General features: G+C 40.6%; 1 long non-coding RNA gene across 1 annotated transcript; it reads left to right on the top strand.

Moving 5' to 3' along the window:
- The first annotated feature begins 2,891 nt into the window (after positions 1–2,891).
- Positions 2,892–4,458, top strand: LOC147829221 (uncharacterized). Its single transcript, XR_015449303.1, has 2 exons — positions 2,892–3,505; positions 3,806–4,458. It is a non-coding gene; the product is annotated as an uncharacterized LOC147829221 (long non-coding RNA).
- The last annotated feature ends 15,720 nt before the right edge of the window (positions 4,459–20,178 follow it).

Here is a 20,178-nt window from a genome sequence, read left to right as displayed (position 1 = left end):
AGACCAGCCTAAACTACATAGGAAGACCCTGTCTCAAAAACAAAAACAAACAAAAAACCCAAACTGCTACACCATGTGTTACGTATCTTTTAAGAATTATAAAACATAATGTCAAATTATCACTGAAAAAATATAGGAATATACACATTATCCATGTGAATTCCTATTTATTAGTAAATTCCACACATTTTTGTTCTTTAAAAATAGAAATAAGGGGCTGGGGATTTAGGTCAGTGGTGCCTTGCCTGCCTCACTTGCACAAGGTCCCAAGTTCAATCCCCAGTACTAAAAAAAAAAAAATAGAAATAAGAAATTCTAAAAGTGATCTATGTTAATTATAAAAAATAATTCAAGCAGTACCAAAGTGGAATCAGAAGAGAGTGCAAATCCTCCTCCTCTCAACTCTAATTCCTACAGTTTCGTGAATATCTGTCCAGGGTTTTTCAGATAATAATATAGAGATAGATGACGGGGAGAGAGAGAAAACAGCAATAAAGCAATTTACATATTGACTTTTTTCTTTTTTTAAACTACTTTATTTGAATGTAATACAAGTAGATATTGATACATATTGACTTTTAAGAAAAAAATAAGAATATATATGTGCATATATACTATTTTACAAGCTAATATACATTTTTTCTTTTGGTTCTTTGAGACTAGGCCTTGCTATGTAGTTCAGGCTGGCCTTGAACTCACTGTGTACCCCAGAATGGCTTTGAACTCGAAGTGATCCTCTGCCTCAGCTTCCCAAGTCCTGGGATTACAGGCGTGTGCCACTATGCTCAGCTTCCTGATATATTATAAACAATGATTCTTTCAAAAATAATATTGAATATCTATCATATAATAGACACCGTTTTTTATAGCAAGTGTTTATTTTTCTATGTCAATAAATATAATTCTGAATATCCTTTTTTTTGTTTTGTTTTGTTTTGGTACTGGGGATTGAACTTAGATCCTTGTGCTTGTGAGGTAGGTGGTAGAACCACAGAGCTAAATCTCCAGCTCTGCATATCCATTTTAATGGTGCATCCACTGTATAACTCAACATAAGTAATTAATGAATCATCTATTATCATCCTTTAAGTGTACATTTTCTCCTTGTACATCCTTCTCTGTATATTTGAATTCCAAGAAGTTGAAATACTGAGGCAAAGAACATGCACATTAAAAATACTGTGCATGTGTCCAGCCTTATCCCCAGAATAGAAGGTCAGTCTCAGACAGGGTATGAGAGAATTCTTTTCTTTTTTTCTTTTCTTTTCTTTTTGGTACCAGGGATTAAACTCAGGTTCTTGCACTTGTGCAACAGGCAGCAAAACCACTGACTTAAATCCCCAGCCTAAGAATTCTTGTTTATCAATATCTTTGTCAAAATTGGCATTCAGACGTTTTAATATTTGCTAATCAGATGGGTCAAAGAAGCAAAGTAAAAAACTCAACTCGTGGTTGTTTTATTTCGATTTTAATCAGTACTTTATTCTATATGCAGTTTAGAGAACCAGTGAAACTTTGCTCCCCACTGTGAGGGCCAGAGTTGAGGGAAGAGCTCAAGATATGGGAGGCCAAACCGGAAGTACCTGTGTGAAGTCCATATGGGGGTAGGAGGCTGTACTCAGGAGAGCTAAAACCCAACTAATGTCACCTGGACAAAATCTCAGGACAGCGTGGCCTGAAGTGGTTACAACTAAGAAAGGTCAAATTTAATTACATATTCTGTGCTTTAAGAAAAAAATTGGGCCAGGGATTTAACTCAGTGGCACCATGCCTGCTTCAAAAGCGCAAGGTCCTGAGTTCGATCTCCGGTACCACCCCCCAAAAAAAATTACAAAAGGGGATGATATCCACAGTAAATTTGGATGTGTGGGTTTAACCAGTTCTATGAAGGGAAGAAGGAAATTGGCCCTGATGCTCAGGAATGAATGATCTGCCCTAGTGTGGGTAGAGCTTGATAGCTCATTCAAATCTACCATAACTAGGACTATTATTCTTTTAATTTAGTAGAATATTTTTTCCTTGAAGGAAATTTTGCGCTTTTTAAAAACCAGATGTTACTAGTGTTTATAATATGAGAAACAAGTTTCCTAGTGGTAAGATTGCTAGAGCTAGAAGCCACCTTCCCTCTTTCTGGGTCTAAAGATACCAGTAAAAATAGTTTATATTGTTTTGAATGATTACTATGTGCTAGAAACTAAACTTCCTACATATTAACTCACTCAAATCCCCTACAACTGTGCATATGAATATGTACTGCTTATCATCCTCATTTCCCAGATGAGAATAACCTACTTAAATTTGCAGAACTTCTAAGCAGAGGAGCTGGAATTCCAAACCTTGACAGTCTGGTTCTCTGACCTGTTTCCTTAATCTAATCACACTACCTGAAATTCTTTTCATTGTTGTGGAGTGGAAATTTCTGGAGACAAAGAGACAGAGACTAAAAGTTTTTGCATTAGTCCCCATCATAAGTGGTGCTAAGCAGGTTTTATCTGATTTGGAGCCAGTGTGGTTTCTTGATTGGTAGTAGTGGACCCAACTGGTTTGTTCACAGCTGCCCACTATTATTATTTCTTATTTGTCCTTCCTGGGCTAGGTAAGTATGGAGAGTTTCTCAATGTAATTGTTAACCAAGAGGTTAAAAATTCACCTTGCAAATCATTACTTCTTAGTACAAAACTCATTAATGTTTATCAGCTGATATTCTGTTTCTTTATTTAACCAGTTCCCTAGTGATGGCCATTTATATTGTTTCCAAATAATATTACAATGAATATCTTTAGATATAAGTCCTTTGCATGAGTGGCAGCTATACTCCACTCCTACTAGTGACATGATTATATCAAAGGGTACATGAATTTTAAAGTTTAATAGATTGTACTTAGTTGCCCTCCAAAGCATACTACTATGCAGTCCCATCAAAAGTGCATGAGGAGAGCCAGGAATGTAGCTCAGTGGCTCTACACCAGCCTAGCAAGTGCAAGGTCCTGAGCTCGATCCCCAGTATCACCAAAAAAAAAAAAGTGCATGAGGTTGTTTATTTACTTCCTGGGTTATATAATATCTTCCTGTTGATACCACCCACCTCCCCATGGTCCATACACTGATTCTATTCTTCTGTGCAACCTTTTGGTCAGTATTTCTGCCTGTTGGGCAGAAAAGGAGTACCTGGGAAGACAACATGATGTCTTGCAGATTATTGAAAGGACTTTGGCTTTTACTCTGTGGTGGGATACTACTGAAGGATTTTCATCAGATCTTTAAGGGGAAACAATACAGTCAAATTATCATTCTGTCCTTGGTCTCTGTTCTGAAGGGGTTTTGTGAGAACCTGGTTGGTTGGTAGAACATTTTGAAGCCTTCTAGTTAATCTTTCAAATCTAAAAATAAAGCAATCTAGATTTTATATCCAGGGTCATTTTTCAAATTTGCTGCTTATATTATTTATACACAGATCTGGCTGGATCAGCTCCACCTGCAAGACAGGAACAACACGATTTTGCAGGTAATTCTACCACCATTTTGTGAGCATCAGCACACAAAATCTGGCCCTTTTCCCCCACCCCCCTCTTTTTGAGACAAAGTCTCACTATGTAGTCCAGGCTGGCCTTGAATTTGTGGCAGTCCTCTTGCCTCAGCCTCTCATGCTGGGATTACAGGTGTACACCACCATGCTCAGCTAAGGATTTGGTCTTGAGCTATCAGTTGAACAACTTAGATTTGGGAGCATGATCATATTTTCATGTGTTATTAAACCATGCTTTGTTTGTTCTCCTTTATTTCCTCCTTCCTGCACTCCAAGCAGCTGAGGATCAGAGTGACATCACTGTTCACATCTCCATGTGGAAAATTGAGACCTGCAAGTATTATATGACAACCATTGATGCCTCAGGATACAGAGACTTAATAAAGAATATGATTACAGGCAGATCTGAGGCTGACAATGCTGCCCCCATTGTTACTGCTGGTTATGGTGGATCTGAAGATGTTATCTGCAAGAACAGGCAGACTTGTGAGCATGCCTTCTGACATATACATAGGGTGCTAAGCAACTAACTGTTGCTCTTCACAAAATGGATTCCATTGAGCTGCCCTACAGCCAGAAAAAATACAAGGAAATGATTAAGGAAGTCAGCACTTAAATTAAGAAAATGGGCTACAATCCAACACAGTAGAATTTCTGCCAATTTCTGGTTGGAATGGTGACAACATTCTAGAGCCACATGCTAACATGGCCTGGTTCAAGGAATGGAAGGTTTCCTATAAAGATGGCAATGCCAGCCAGGGATTTAGCTCAGTGGTTTCGCCGCCTGCTGTGCAAGCTCAAGGACCCAAGTTTGATCCCCGGTACCAAAAAAACCACACACACACAAAAAGATGGCAATGCCAGTGGAACCATACTGTTTGAAGCTTTGGATTGCATTCTACCGCCAACCATACAACTGAGAAGCCTTTAAACCCGCCCCTCCAGACGTTCACAAAATTGGCATTATCCCTGCGGGCTGAAGAGAGACTGGTGATTTCAAACACTGCATGGTGGTTACCTTTGCTCCAGGCAATGGCACAACTGAAGCGGAGGCTGTTGATAGCACCCTGAAGCTCTGAGTGAAGCTTTTCCTGGGGACAATGTGGGCTTCAATGTTAATATTATGACTGTCAAAAGTGTTCATTGTTTTAACATTGCTGGTGAAATGACAGCAAAAATGACCCACCAGAGGGAAGCAGCTGGTTTCACTGCTCAGGTTACTGTCTTGAACCATCCAGGCCAAGTTAATGGTGGCTCTGCCCCCGTACTGGTTTGTCACACAGCTCATATTGCTTGCAAATTTATGAGCCGAAAGAAAAGCTTGATCACCATTCTTCTATGAAGCTAGAAGATGACCCTAAATTCCTGAAATCTGCCGATGCTCTCCTTGTTGCCATGGTTCCTAGCAAGCTTGTCTGCCTGTCTTCCTCTGGGTCGCTTTGCTGTTTGTGATATGAGACACTTGGTGTGGCAGTTATCAAAGCAGTAGATAAAAAAGCTGTTGGAGCTGGCAAGGCCACCAAGTCTGCCCAAGAAGCTCAGAAGGCTACATGAGTATTTCTTACTCAACACCTGTCACCCCATATTCATCAGTGGAGGAAGAACAGTCTCGGGGCTGCTTGTCTCCACCGGCCTCTTGAATTTCATAGTGAAAGACTAGTTATTGACATTAGTGCATCATAAAATCTTTAGAAGGAAAGGAGACTCGTGGACTGACTAGTTGTGTGTATGTGTGTGACGGTTTTAATATTTTTTTTGTTTTAAAACAAATTTTATTTGTTTTTAAAATCAGTACTGTTAATGGAAACAACTTGACTGAAAAATCTGACATAGAATTTTGAGATCCATTCAAACTAAGTTGAATGAGAAAAAAGGGAGGCGTAGAAAGTCGGTGCTTAAAGGGTTCCCACTGTCACATCTGAAATAGTTTGTGTTGTGAAAATAAATAATTTTTATTTAGGCAAGTTATTTTATCAGGTTATAATCTATTGGGGAAAAAAAAAAAAAAGGAACTTGGGCTGGGGATTTAGCTCAGAGGTTCTGCTGCCTGCCTCGAAAGTGCAAGGTCCTGAGTTCAATCCCCGGTACCAAAAAAAAAAAAAAAAAAAGGAACTCATGAGTCCATGACAATGAAAATATATAAACAAATAAAGGAGAAGGTAAAGTTCTACCTTTTGGTAGTATGCCAATAAATAAATATAGAAGGAATGAGAGAATTAGTAAAGAACCAGTTGGCAACTGTCATAAGAGCAATAAATGATTCAGATGAGAATTATCATAAATCTTAAAATTTATAGTGAAAGTGGGATGAGGATATGTACATAGTCTAAGTCTCTACAAAATAGTCAATGATTATATATTAATTAATAGTAGAAAATACTATTTAACTTACAGTTAAACATGAGAGACATCTTAACCTACTGATAAAAGTCAGCATCATTAGGAACAAGATAAAGAGACATGTGTCTTCTAATATGTGGCATCCACTGTCCAACTAAATATCATTTTGACCTCGGATTTATAAGTGACATTATTGAAACTGTTGGAGAAATTTGAGGTTTGTGGGTAAATGAAAAAAATAATATCTATGCTAATTTCTTTATTTTGTTAGTATATATGGTTATATAACAGGGTGTTTTTGTTTTTAGGAAATATAAACTGAAGTATTAAGGGGTAATAGACTTCCTATCTGCAATTTATTCTCAAACTGTTCAGAAAAAAAAATGTATATAGAGAGAATAATAAGGAAAGTGCAGATAGGATGTTAACAATTGGACAAGGTGGATGAAGGTTATATGGAAATTCTTTATAGTATACTCATAACTTTTGTACAAGCTGAAATTATTTGAAAACAAAAACTTAAGACATTGTTTAAAAATAAAACAAATCTCTATGCCAACAAGAAAATTTTGAGTTTTTATTACAATGAAATACAAGGCTTCCAATGAATATAAAAAGGGGAAATATTTCTCACTTTATTCTATCAAGTCAGTGTGACCTTGATACCTAAACTGCAGGTAGATAGTACAAGAAAAGAAAATTACAGACCAATCTCTCATGAACATAGGTGGGAAACCTTAAACAAAATATTAACAAAGTAAATACAGTAAACTGTAGGAAAGATAATATCTAAAATTAATAATTTTATAAATATAATTCATATTAGTAGACAAAAAGAAAGATTATATATTCATAATAGTTATACAAAAAGCACCTACACACACACACACACACACACACATACACACAGCCTTAGAAAACCACAAATAGAATTTTTTTAAAAAAGGCTTTTGAGAGGGATCTCAATATGTTTCCTAGGCTAGCCTTGAACAAGTGATCCTCCTGCCTCAGCCTCCCAAGTAGCTTAGACTATATACATGTGACACTACTAGAGAGAATCCTTTTTTTCCCCCAGTATTGGGGATCAAACTCAGGACCTTGCACTTGCCAGGTAGGTGCGGTGTCGCTTATCTACATCCCCAGCCCATAAACATCATTCTTTTTTTTTTTTTTTTTTTGGTACCGAGGATCGAACTCGGGTCCTTGAGCTTGCGCAGCAGGCGGCAAAACCACTGAGCTAAATCCCCGGCCCATAAACATCATTCTTAATAAAATATTAGAAATTTTCTCTTTAAAACTCAGGAACAAGAAAAGGATGTTCACTATTATCGTTTCTGTTCTAAATTGTACTTGGGATTTTAGCCATCCAGTAAAGCAAGAAAGAATGAAGGGAAGAGGAAAAAGAAATAAAGGGTAAAGAGAAGCAGGTATTCATTGGGAGTGAAAAGGAAGAAACAAAATTGGTTTTATTCAGAAATAATATAAATATTTACATAGAAATCCCGAAACTCTTCAGATAATTTTTTGGAGAGGATGGTTTTGTGACAGGGTCTTGATCCTCCTGCCTCAGCCTCCCTAATGCTAGGATTACAGTCATGCACCACCACATCTGACAGACTGTTATAATTAGTAAGTTTAGGAACATGGCTGTATATAAAGTCAACATACAAAAATCAATTATAAAATCAATCATATCTCTAAAAACACAATTCCCAAAATGATATAAGTAAGAATAGGAACATAGAGAACCTAATAATAAATTTAATAAAAATATGCAAGGAAATAAAGAAGACCTAAATAAATGCAGAGAAAGCCAGGAGCCATGATTCTAGATAGGATGACATTATCTGAAAAATGTGGCTTAACAGCATAAACTCTGAAGCCAGACTGCCTGTGGCTCTACCATTTAGTAGCAATGTGATCCACATCAAATTACTTATCTTGGTTTCTTTATCAGTAAAATGGAGGTAACAACAGCACTTACCTTATAGGGTTGTTTTGAGCAAAGCATGAGATAATGCACACAAGAGGGTTTAGAACAGGCCCTACATGGAGGGAGGTTATCTTGTACTGCCGAGTGACTGGAGGAAGGATGGAAGACATGCATAGCAGACTGGTGGTCATCTTTCAGTTACTGTAACAAATATCGGAGATAAATAAACTTATGTTGAGAAGAGGTTTACTTTGGCTCACAGTTTCAGAGGTTGCAGTCTAGCACATCCTGGCTGGAGTATATGGCCGAGCAAAGCCCCTCACTTCTGGCCACGAGGTGAAAGAGAGGAAGTGTCCCACTCTCCTTTTCCCAGGGCACATAGCCAGTGACCCAAAGACCTCCCACCAATCCCCAGCCCTTCACCTTCCCACTCCCTCTCAACAGCAACACTGGGGAACCAAGCCTTTACCACACAGACCCTTGGGGTTTATTTAAGCTGCAAACTATAGCACAGAGTAACAAAATCAAAACCTGGTCCCCCGATCAACACTGTTGTGATAAGTTTTTCTGTGAGGGAAATACACCTCTATTTTGCTTAAGCCATTCTTTTGGGGGTTTTCTGTCCCTTGTCACTGACCTGAATCCTAATACACTGGCCAACTCAATAGCCACTGGCAAGCCCTTGTACCTTCCCTGTCTCCCCCCAGAGCCTGCTTTCCCAGCCTCTTTTACAGGCAAGACACTACACATGACCCAGTTTGGATGAGTAGGCTGTAAGAAGAGTGTCTTAGTTACTTTCCTCATTGTTAGGACAAAATACACTTAGAAGAGAAAAGGGGTTTTTTGGCTTATGCTTTTAAGTTTCAGTCCTTCCCTGGTCAGTGGCATTGTGGAAGGGCCTGCGCAGGGGAAAGCTGTTCAAGACCAGACATCCAGAAAGCAGAAAGAAAAAGAGAAGGAAGGGAGGAACTGGGGAGGCAGACAGACCTTTCCAGGCCACACCCCCAGGAGCCCACCTCTTCTCACCAGACCCCACCTCCTAACAGCAAGTCAACGGTCAGTCCTCATAAGCCAATCAATCACCTTCCCAAAGCCCCGGCTAAGAGCATAAGAGACTCTTGGGGGACATCTAGATATAAACTATACCAAGGAATCTGCACACGTGTTTCTGGGGAAAACTTCCTTTTCCAATCAAAGGTAATGGCAGCAGGGAAGGAAAGCCTGCTTTGCTGTTGTCACTGATCCTTGTCCTAGTTTGGATTCCCGGAAGGGCAGCCTCAAAGCAGGATTTGAGGATAAGTAGTTTGCTGGGGAGATGTTCTTAGGAGATACAGGTAAGAGTGGAGAAGTGAGGCAGGGAATAGCAAAAATTCAGCAAAAGATGGAATTACCAAGCAATTTTTCAGTGTGAATTTCTGCGATGTAATCCATCTGGGGAATAAGGTAGAATCACCCTTCCTTAGGGCTGATTTATTCCCCATCTCTCCTCACGATTGACCCAATGGATTTCTTTGTTGTTTTTTATTAGCGTCCTCAGGCCAGAAGTCAGCAGGTGCCCTAGGTCTGAAGTTGGGCTGGGATTTCTCCAGGCCGTGGGCACATGGGTAGTGTGCTGACCTCAGCGGCTAACACCACTCTTCCTTCTACAGTTGAAGTTTCGAGGGTCGTGAGGGGTCGCGATGCTAAGGGCTGATGCAGCCTCTTGAAAGCATGGTGGAAGTCCCTGAGAACTGAGGACTCCCTTCCAGATCTCTGGTGTCAGAGAGCCTCTGAAGCCAAAAGCAAAGCCAGACTTAACCTTACGTTGGCTGAGAAAAAAGAAACTTCTTCTAGCCACTGTTGGGTCAATGCATATCACCCTTCTTTTCTCTTGATAGCTCTCCCAGTGACAGCTAGCAATCTCAGTGGGCTTAGGATTTGGGAAATCAAGTCAGAGAACTTAATAATATCTCTGATTTTTGCTTGAATGAGCAGGGGAGGAAGAATATGAGAGAATATCTTTAAAGCATCATCTTACCCTAGTTCATTCCAACTAGAGCTAGAACATGGGGATCAGTCCCTGCCTTGACATGAAAACTCAGCCCCAGCTCTGGCTTTGGAAGCCAGATATTGGAACATACCTGAAAAAGCCTAAGAACTACTTAAAGACATACTTTTCTCCCCTGATTATCAGATTGGGTTTGAACTGGTGAGGAGAAAAATTTAACTAGATATTAGAATGTGGAAAGAGACACAAGCAAAGAGCGATGCCGAAGAGAAATGTCAGCCATGCTTCTCATCATTCTTCCCTCCCCTGCTGTGGCTCCTTGTTTCCATGACAGGATTAACCCTGTGTTTACCCTGACTTAGTGCTTACCACATATACTTGCTCTTTATTTAGATTTCCTCAGATTATCTTCTCTCCCAGAAGAGGGTGCTTGTCTTAGTTACTTTTCTCTCATTCCTGAGACAAAATACCTGACACCCAAAGTTAAAGGGGGAAAAGTTTATGTAGCTCACAGTTTGTAAAGGTTTCAGTCCATAGTCAGCTGGCTCCAAGGCAGGGTGACTTGGCAGAGGGATGTCGCAGAGGAGAAGTTCATGGCAAGCAAAAGGCAGCAAAAGCAAGCAAACAAGGGAATTTAACAGTTTGCCCCTTTATCTTAACCAAACTACTTAGGGCAGATAGCACTCATACCCCTAATCCTAGTGCCCTTGAGGCTAGCATTGCACCATGAATCAATCACACACTCTAGATCCAGCCACCTCTGAAAAAACCCCACCTACGACCGCACGAGGCTTTGGGGAACATCTAGCACAAACCGTAACAGTGCTGTTCTGTCCACTCGGAAGTAATTCATGGAGACTTTCGGGTGCAACCGGATTGAGAGAAGAGAGCTGGTGCCCTTGAACAGTTGTGGGACAGAAGAGAAAGATTCTCCACGTGGACGGTTTGTGGGTCCTCTGAGAAGAACCAACAAAAATTTGTTCTGCTTGGTAGAAAAAATTTGCCCTCTTCTCCAAGGGTACAGCAGCTTAAAATCTTTAAATAGTTTGGATTTGGGCTCCAGGCTTCACTTTGTCCTGGCTGCACTCTGCCCCTTTCTCAACCCGGTACACTTTTATTTTCTGGCAGGCGCGGGGCCCTGGAAGGACTCTGGGCTGCTTGTAGGCAGTGAATCTTTGGAAAATGGCCTCTGGGCTTTCTCTGCAAGGCACAAAAGTGCCAGATCCCTGATACCTAAGGGGCCCTGCAGGCTGCAACAGTGGGTGGGTTGGTGTAGTAACAGGGTAAACTGTTGTCTGATCCCCAAGGACTCCCTGGTGCTTTGGTTCTGTGTAAGACCCCAGAATCTTTGCCCAACCACAGCAGAGGTAGCCCCAACAATAGCTGAGATTAAATTTCCTGCCCTCAAGTCAAACAAAACGGGACCCAGAACTTGTTGGCCGATTTTTAAAAAGTCAAAATATTTCTCGCACACCTGAATTTACAGAGGAATGGTGATATGAGTTATTTATAAACAAAGAAATTAAAGCTCTGGGCTGAGGAGCTACCTCAGTGGTAGAGCACTTATCTAGCACACACAAGGTCCTGGGTTTGATTTCCAGAAACTGAAAAGCTCAGAAAGGCCAGATAACAAGTCCAAGATCCCACAGCAAACAAGCGGAGCTGAAAATTAAATGTACTGTTGGTTCTACAACCTAGGCTTCTCCCATTCCAACTGGCTGCATTATGATAATAATAGTCTTTTCTGAAGTTGCTGCCAAGTAAACCACTTACATACAGTTAACCAAAACTATCAATTTTGCCTTCAAAGTGGTTCTTAACTTTTTCTTTTAGAACTTGGGATTGAACTCAGTGTCTTTGCACAGAGATATACCCTTGTTCTCCCCCCACCCTTTTTTTGGAAACAGGCTCTTGCTATGTAGTCCAGGCTGGCCTTGAACTCAAGGCGATCTTCCTGCCTCAGCTTCCCAAGTGCTGGGATTACAGGAATGCACCATCCTGCCCAGCTTCTCCAGCCCTTTTTATTTTATTTTAAAATTTTGAGACAGGTTCTTCCTAAGTTGCTCAGGCTGGGCTCAAACTTTTGATCCTCCTGAGTCAGCCTCACAGGGTGCAAGGATTTTAGAAATGCATCACCATGCATGCCTGGCTACTTCCTAACTTTCAGCATCCCCATTCAATGCAAATACCCTAGGCTAGTTCCCATCATCTCCCATCTAAATAACTGTAATAGCTTCCTAACTGGTTTCTTTGTATTCACCCTTCTCTTTCCAAATACTACCCACAGTGATCTTCTCACAATGAAAATCTAACTATATTCCTGTCCTATCTAAAGCTCCTCATTGTCTTTATGATACTTTAAGATGTAGCCCCAGATTCCCTAATCTCTCTGCAAAGTTCCTATTTTAGTTATTTTTCTCATTGCTGAGACAAAATACCTGATACCCAAAGTTAAAGGAGGAAAAGTTTATTTGGCTTACAGTTTGTAGAAGTTTAAGTCCGTAGTTGGCCAGCTTCAAGGCAGGGTGGTGTGACAGAGGGACATCTCAGAGGAGAAACAGTTCATGGCAGGCAGAAGACAGCAAAAACAAGCAAGTGACAAAACACACCACAGGTCTTTCTGTCCCTTATAGCTTACCCAGGATGCTGGCCCTTAGGGTGGATAGCACTCACACCCTTAATCCTAGCATTCTACCATGAACCAATTCGAGCATCACGTCCTTGACCCTAGCAGCACATGCCCCAGATCCAGCCACCTCCGAAAAGCCCCACGTATGACCACATGAGGCTTTAGGGAGACATCTAGACACAAGCCATAACAGTCCCTATAACCACTTTTGTGGATTTATCCCTATAACTATCTTAGAAGTTTCATCTCAGTCTGTCCTCACTGGGCTGGCTTCAGCCTCAGGGCTTTTGCCCATAATTTTTTTTTTTTTTTGTACCAGGGATTGAACTCGGGACCTTGCATTTGTGAGGCAGGGGGTGGAACCACTGAGCTAAATCCCCTGCCCTTTGTACATACCATTATTATGAATGCCTGAATACTCTCTGGCATCCTTCCTGTAGTTTTCCATGTATCATGTCAATTCTCTTTTTTTTCCAATGAAACCTTTCCTGATTCTCCCAGGAAAATTCAGGTCTCTTGGTTTTTACTTTCTTTTCTTTTTCTTTCTTTCTTTCTTTTTTTTTGTACCGGGGACCGAACTTGGAATCTTGTGCTTGCGAGGCAGGCAACAGTTGGCTTTTACTTTCATAACACTTTTCTTTCCCAGCACTGAACAGAAATTATACTTAATTTTTGTGATTATTAGATTAGCATCCACCTATCCTAATAGACTGCTAGCTCCATGAGGAAAAGGACAATGTCCAGGGAACAAACTAGCTGAGAATTGACATGACATAGGGACCCAATAAGCACCTATTAAATAAATAAACATATTGTAAGAAGAAAAATATGAACCAAAATATTAGGAAAAAAGGAAAAGAAACAGAGTTATCTGCTTCTTTTCCTTTTTTCCCTAACACAAAGCAAGAGGTTATGATTGCTTATGGTTCTGGGTTTACTCTGATGGCCTTTCTTACACAGAAGGGATGAGGGGGTGAGAAAGAGATATTTCAATTTTGTTTTACAAGCCAGTAGGTGTGGAGGAGATATTTTATACTGGAGTGTTGATGTACATCTGAAGCACATGAATTTCTTTATAGGAAAAGTCCTCAGGTTAGCTTGTGACCGGCTTTATCTTGTCACCACTAAAATCCACCAAGGGACTGAAGAAAAGATAAATGTTCCAAATGAACCACTGGAACAGGACAGACTGTGACTCACTCTGTCTTCTTGCTGCCTTGGGGGGTTAGATGCTGCTTGCACTGATTTTAAAGGAATGAAATGTTGCTATTGTTAACTGCAATTTCTCTCTTCTGGAAACTGAAACAGGCTGTCTAGTTAGTGAAATTTTATTTCGTTTTGTTTGTTTGTTTGTTGTTGTTTTTTTTGGTACTGGGGATCGAACTTGGGACCTTGAACTTTTCGAGGCAGGTGGCGGAACCACTGAGCTAAATCCCCGGCTCCAAGTTAGTGAAACTTTAGAACAGTCCAGAATTAAGCTGTCACCTCCTTGGGCTCGACCAAGATGTATGTACTTGGAGAATAAAAGAAGAGACCTTCTCTTCAGAAATGGGAATGCTTTATGCAAAGATAATGGGTTGTTCTCACAAAACTTGTTTTTCCTTGCAAGATTCTCTTTGCTTCATAGAATAGGTACTATACCCCGTATCTCCTCTCCACACAATTTTGTTACTATATTTAGTCATGGATTTATTTCTATAGAACTAAGGTCACCCTTAGGATCGGCCAATTGGGTCCTTGTTGGCAGGGTTCCTTAAGAGTGTTGCTTTGAGCTTTCTTTCTTCTTCCATCTTTTCCTCCTCCTCCTCCTTTCTTCCCCTCCTCTTCCCATCCCAAGGACACTTTATTGGGACCCATAGTCTGTGCCAGGCACTCTGTCTGGAACTACAATGGTCTGCAGGCACAGGAAGCAGGAAGCAGCTTCCCTTTCCCCAGGAAGCTCAAATTCTGGCGTGAAGGTGTATACCAGCCATGTGGTGTTGCTGGAACTTACGGGATCTTCTTAGACTTGCTTTTCAGTTTTACTCTTTCCTTTCTTGTGTCACGATGTCTGCCTCTAACACTTTCATCTCCTTCTGCTCTCTGGGTTACCAGAGAGTGAAAAATTGTAGCAAATAAAAGGAAAAGAAGTCTGACTGAATTTTAAGGGTCTCCCTACATATGAAGTGTTAAGCTTTAGTTATGGGTCTCAAACTTCCTTTAAATAATCATGGATAGGAGCTCTGATGATTGTACTGGACAGAATCCTCTAGGTGAGCGAGGGTGGTATTTCATTTTATTCTTCAAAGATGCAATGGAAATGGTCATTACAGAGGTAACACAACATGTAGGAGGGAATTCCTATATTTCCCATATCTAACCTTTTTGTATTTTGACCACGTGTGTGGAACGTGTGTTGCAGAATGAGTAAGGATGCCTGGCCCATAGGGCAACGACTCATGGCAGCTATGATCAGGATGGATACATCTTCTTGGTAGCACCTGATCTCACTGCAGACTGGACTTGTGGCTACCTCAAGAGCCTTTTGAGAAGCCTGCAGTTTCAGATGTTATTGTCCTTTCACTAGATTCTAACTTTTTTTTTAATCCCTGGAGCATGCATATTACACAAATTCAAGTAACGTCATTGTGAAAAACATGAGAAAAATTTTATAGTGTCTGATATTATCTCTATGAATTTGCTTTTTTGGGACATATTATAAGTGGCAATAATAGAGTATGTGGTCTTTTGTGACTGGCTTCTTTCATTTAGCACAATGCTCCAAAGCTTCCTTCATGTTTTAACATATATCCGTGCCTCTGTCTTTTTTTATTGTCAATAACATTGCGTTGGGTAGTTATATCACACACTGTTTATTCACAGGTCAGATGATGGACATTTGGGTTGTTTCCACTTTTCGGCTTGTTACAAATATATACCTGCTATATGTGCTTTCCCTAGGAAAGTCAAACGAGAGCGAGACAGAGTAGTGCATACCTATAATTCCAGCACTTGGGGGACTGAGGCAAGAGGATTGCTGTGAGTTCAAGGCCAGCCTGAACTACAATGTGAGATCTTGGAGAGAGAGAGAGAGAGAGAGAGAGAGAGAGAGAGAGAGAGAGAGAGAGAGGGAAAGAAAACAATAATTACATATGTGTATAACCTGCCTTCTTTTCAACCGATGTCCTGTCACAAAATTCTTTCAATCTTCACATTTTCTCCTGTTTTTAAAAACTTCAGTGTGTTCATTGTTTAGATGAGTTGCTCCTTCATTTCAGCTGTTTTCTCTCTTTCCGTATTTTTATGTGTTTCCTTAATGAACTCACCTATGAGCCCCCAGCTTCATCCTGTGGAAAAGATCTGGACAACATGCTCCTTCATGCTTGCCTGTTGCCATGGAGACAGACTGTGTGCTGCTGGGAGGTTTGTCAAGCAGTGTGCGTGCCAGCCAGTGTACAAGAGGAAACCAAGGTGCATTGGGTGCACACATTGCAGAAAGACTCCAAACTCTAGTTGGTTGATTCCCTGAAATGTTCCTCAAAGGCCTTACCAGTCTTCTGAGGAGCGATATAACTTTTTGTGGGGTTTTTTTTTTTGGTGGAGGGATTGAACTCAGGGCCTTTACACTGAGCAACATCCACAGCCCTCCATTTTTTAAAAATTATACTACAAGGTCTAGCCAATTTGCCCAGCCTGGGCTTGAACTTGTAAACCTGGTTTCAGACTCCTAGAGTGCTAGGTTCACAGGCATGCACCACCCTGTCCGGCTGGCAGTGGGCAGCACTGATTGAAGCCATCTGCGTCATGCACTGGGGACAATGTGGGAGGATATCTGGACTGGGTCAGGACTGACTCTCATATTAGAGGAAAAAGAGAGATTTTTCTCCCATTTGCCTCTATCAAAGCAAAGAATGTGGACTTCCTTGAAGGAGCTTTAAGGGCAGTACCAACATGTGATTGCTGGAACAGGAAGGGAAGAATATGAAGACTCCAGGTTGTTATGGTGTACAGCTAAAAGTATCCCCCAAAGCCTCATCCACTCATAGGTGGGGCTTTTGGAAGGTCATTGGATTATGAGGTTTTACAGCTGACTTGCTGTTAGGAGGTGGGATCTGGTTGGAAGAGGTGGGTCGCTGGGGGTGAGCCTGGAAGGATTTATCTCTTCTCCCCTCCTCCCTTCACACATTCTCTGCTTCCCACCCCCATACCATGAGCAACCCTTCTCTACCATGCCTGTCAGGCATCCTGCCTTGGAGGGAGAGGACTGTGGACTGAGACCTCTACAAACTGTGAGCCAAAATAAAACTCTTCTCATTTAAGTTATGGGTGTTGGGTATTATAGGAAAGTTAACTAGGACACAGGTGTTAACTGTGACTGTCAAATTTCTAGACACACATAAGGACACTTGGGAAGTTCCAAAAATAACTGGGAAAGGGTTTGGGGAGTGGAGGCTCCTCTCTCAAGAAGATGATAATTTAAAAGATTAGATTAGGGCATTAATACAGATATGCCATTTTTTATACTTACAGATCAAGCTTATTGGGGGCCTTCATCTGGGATCATTTTTTTTTTTTGGTACCGGGTATCGAACTTGGGTTCTTGCGCTTGCACAGAAGGCAGGGAAACCACTGAGCTAAATCCCGGCCCTGACCCTTTTTTTTTTTTCTTTTGGTACCAGGGATTGAACTTGGGTCCTTGCGCTTGCGCAGCAGGCAGCGAAACCAGAGCTAAATCCCTGACCCTCATCTGGGATCATTTAAAACCTTAGTGCATCTGTAGCACATCTGTATAAATGAATTATCTAAGAATTTGAGACAAGTGACATTTGCTAAGGGCACATGGTATGGCCACTCAGAAGAAACAGAATGGGGACCCCCTTCCAAAATTTGGTTGGGAGGTTGAAACTGATGATATACGCAACCACAAAAGAGCATTAAAAAATTTATTACTCACAAAACGAGACTTTCTGGGGAGAGTAGGTCACTCCTGAACAGGTCCAAAAATATTCTGAAAGAGTAGGAAAGAGCCTGGCCTGGGGTATTATGTTTGAAGGTAGGGCCAGGTGAGGGAACCATGTGTGTTTGAACTTCCTCCTAGTGTGAAAGGGGGTGAAAAACAGTTTTTCTTATCAGCTTGCCCAGATGTGAGGCAGAAGAGGAAAGGGAAGTGTGAGACATAAAATCTGCCAGCAGTCAAACATTAAAAAGAAAAAGGACTCAGCCTGTAAGTGACCTGTTATAGCATGTGACCCTGTTAACATAACTATTTTGATGCCAGCTATTTGCAACTGATGCTGATGATGCTGATATTTTAACATGACGTATCTCCCTGCAGACAAAACAACAATTAGAGTTTTCTTTTTAAAAAGTACTTACCCTATCATATACACAAATGTCATTTTCCCTCTATCCCATCCTGCTCCTAAGCCTTCTCCATCCTCCTCTCCTTTCTGTCGGGAGCAATGCTACATAATCTTAGGGTAAAATCATTTGGTTAGCCTAGTTCTCCTGCCTTCGACCCAGTTATGGAATTCGGAGACATAACTCCATTTTGGCCTCCGGTCACAATTGAGACCTCAATGATCCGGTGATGCTGTGATTCTCCAGAACAAGAAACATCTTGGGAGCTGAGAACATCCTGGGAGGAACAAACATCTACTCAGTTCCTCCTTGATCTTAGATTGTTACATCTTATTTACGCAGGTTGTACTGAACTCTCTGCAAGTCATGTTACATTTGTTTCTCCCGATGTACTGAGTACTGAATAAAAGGTGCGGTAAGCTGGGGCCTTTCGTCTTTGCTGCCCAGAGCAGCACTGATCAGGCCTAAAGCTCAGCTTTTTCTCAGTCTCATTTTTCTACCTTTCCTGTAATTCGCTGTGTACTGCCGTGGCTCACAGGAAACTAGGACTTAACTGCAGAGGTTCTAGCAACGTCCCTCTTCCCTGTTTCCTACACTTTTACCTTTTGATTAGTTCCAAAAAGCAGCAGTTCGGGAACTGTGTATGAGGTATGTTCCTGGGAAAAGTGAGTTTCTGTGCCAAAATTAATCCAAGGACACTCCTAGTTGGGAGTGCAGAAAATTTGGTTACAAAGCTCATTCAGTCCTCTTTGATAGATTTAGCCAAATAAAATTATTTCTTGTTGGCTCAAGCCTACATCAGAGGGCTACTAAGTTGGGTCATATTGACCCAGGGATAAGTCTGCCTGTGGTGAGTGGAGACCCTCATGGGAGTCACCTTCCTCAAGTTCCTATAATTTGTGCTTATGTAAGGGTTGAGCAGAGCAATTCTTAAAGTTCTATACATATTTTCTAATAATGCATATCAGTGATAAAAGAAAATTGTCAAACACGAAAGCAATGAAAACATAATCTCATGAAGGGGAGGTCAGGACCACTGTCAGCTCCAGCGGAACACAGACTTGATTTCAGTTTATTCCAGGGTGCTTCCACTGGTTTTGTGTTTGATGTACTCTTCCATGTTTGGTTTCTTTCACTATCATGGTTATGAAATTGTGTATAGCAATAAGTGTCACTTCACTCTTAGTGTTGAGTGAATATACTACAAGTTTTCACTTCTCTCGATGTAATGGTCATTTGGATTGTTGAAAGTTTGAGAACACTATGAATAGTGTCGCTATGAATATTCCTATACATGTTATTTAGTCACCATACATATGTTGGGCATATATTTAGGAGCACATTTACTAGGCTGTGGGATATGTGAATGTTCAGCTTTAAAAGATAATGCCAAATGTTTTTTTTTCTTTCTTCTTTTCCCCTGTATTGGGGTTTGAACTCAGGGCCTTTAATTATATCCCCTCCCCTTTTTGAGATAGGGTCTTGCTAAGTTGTTATGGTGCCCAAAGTGGGCGTGAACTTGTGATCCTCTTGCCTCAGCTTCCCAGAAAGCTGGGATCACAGGGATGTGCCACCAAACCTTGCCAAAATGGTTTTTCAGAGTGAATTGTAAGAGTTCCAGTTGCTCCACAACCTCAACAAAATTTAGAAATACTAATACTACTCTAGTCACAGTTTGTTTGTTTGTTTTTTGGTACCGGGGATTGAACTTGAGTCCTTGTGCTTGCACAGCAGGCAGTGAAACCACTGAGCTAAATCCCCAGCTAGTCATCAGTTTTAATGTATATTTCACTAATAACAGTATGGTTGAATGTCTATTTATATGTTTATGTATTTATTGTATATTTGCATACCATGTTCTGGGAAACCTAAGATGTGGCCCATTTTTCTATTGGGTTGCCAAACTTTCTTTTTATTAATTAATTTTTAAGGAGTTGTTTGTATAGTATACATACAAATCCTTTGTTAGATTTATATATTGCAAATATCTTCCTCCCAGTTTGGCTTTTTTCACCTTTTTTTTTTTTTTTCTGTGGAGCTGGTGATCAAACCTGGGCCTTGGGCCTGGTTGGCAAATGCTTTATTGCTTAGCTGCAAGCTCATACCAACATTTTCACTTTTAATAGTGTCCTTTGATAAATAGAACTTCTTAACTTTAATGCTGTATAATTTACTTGGTTATTAATACTTTTTATATTGTTTTAAAAACTCTTTGTGTACCTTAAAGTACAACAAATGACATCCTAAATTTTGAGCCAGAAGCTTAATAGCTTTACTTGTCAATTTAGATATATGGTACATCTTTATGTATCCGTATTATGTGGCATTCTATACATATAATCATAAATGTGGGTATGTATAGCCATATATAGATATGCATATATCTACAGAGATACAGATATAATATTGACAGGGATATATAT

Source organism: Heterocephalus glaber, unplaced genomic scaffold, assembly GCF_053883595.1.
Source record: "Heterocephalus glaber isolate CG9 unplaced genomic scaffold, H.glaber_assembly_v1.0 deba00000676, whole genome shotgun sequence".
NCBI lineage: Eukaryota > Metazoa > Chordata > Mammalia > Rodentia > Bathyergidae > Heterocephalus > Heterocephalus glaber.
The sequence above is the reverse complement of the archived record's forward strand: the minus strand, read 5'-3'. Positions and strand labels throughout refer to the sequence as shown.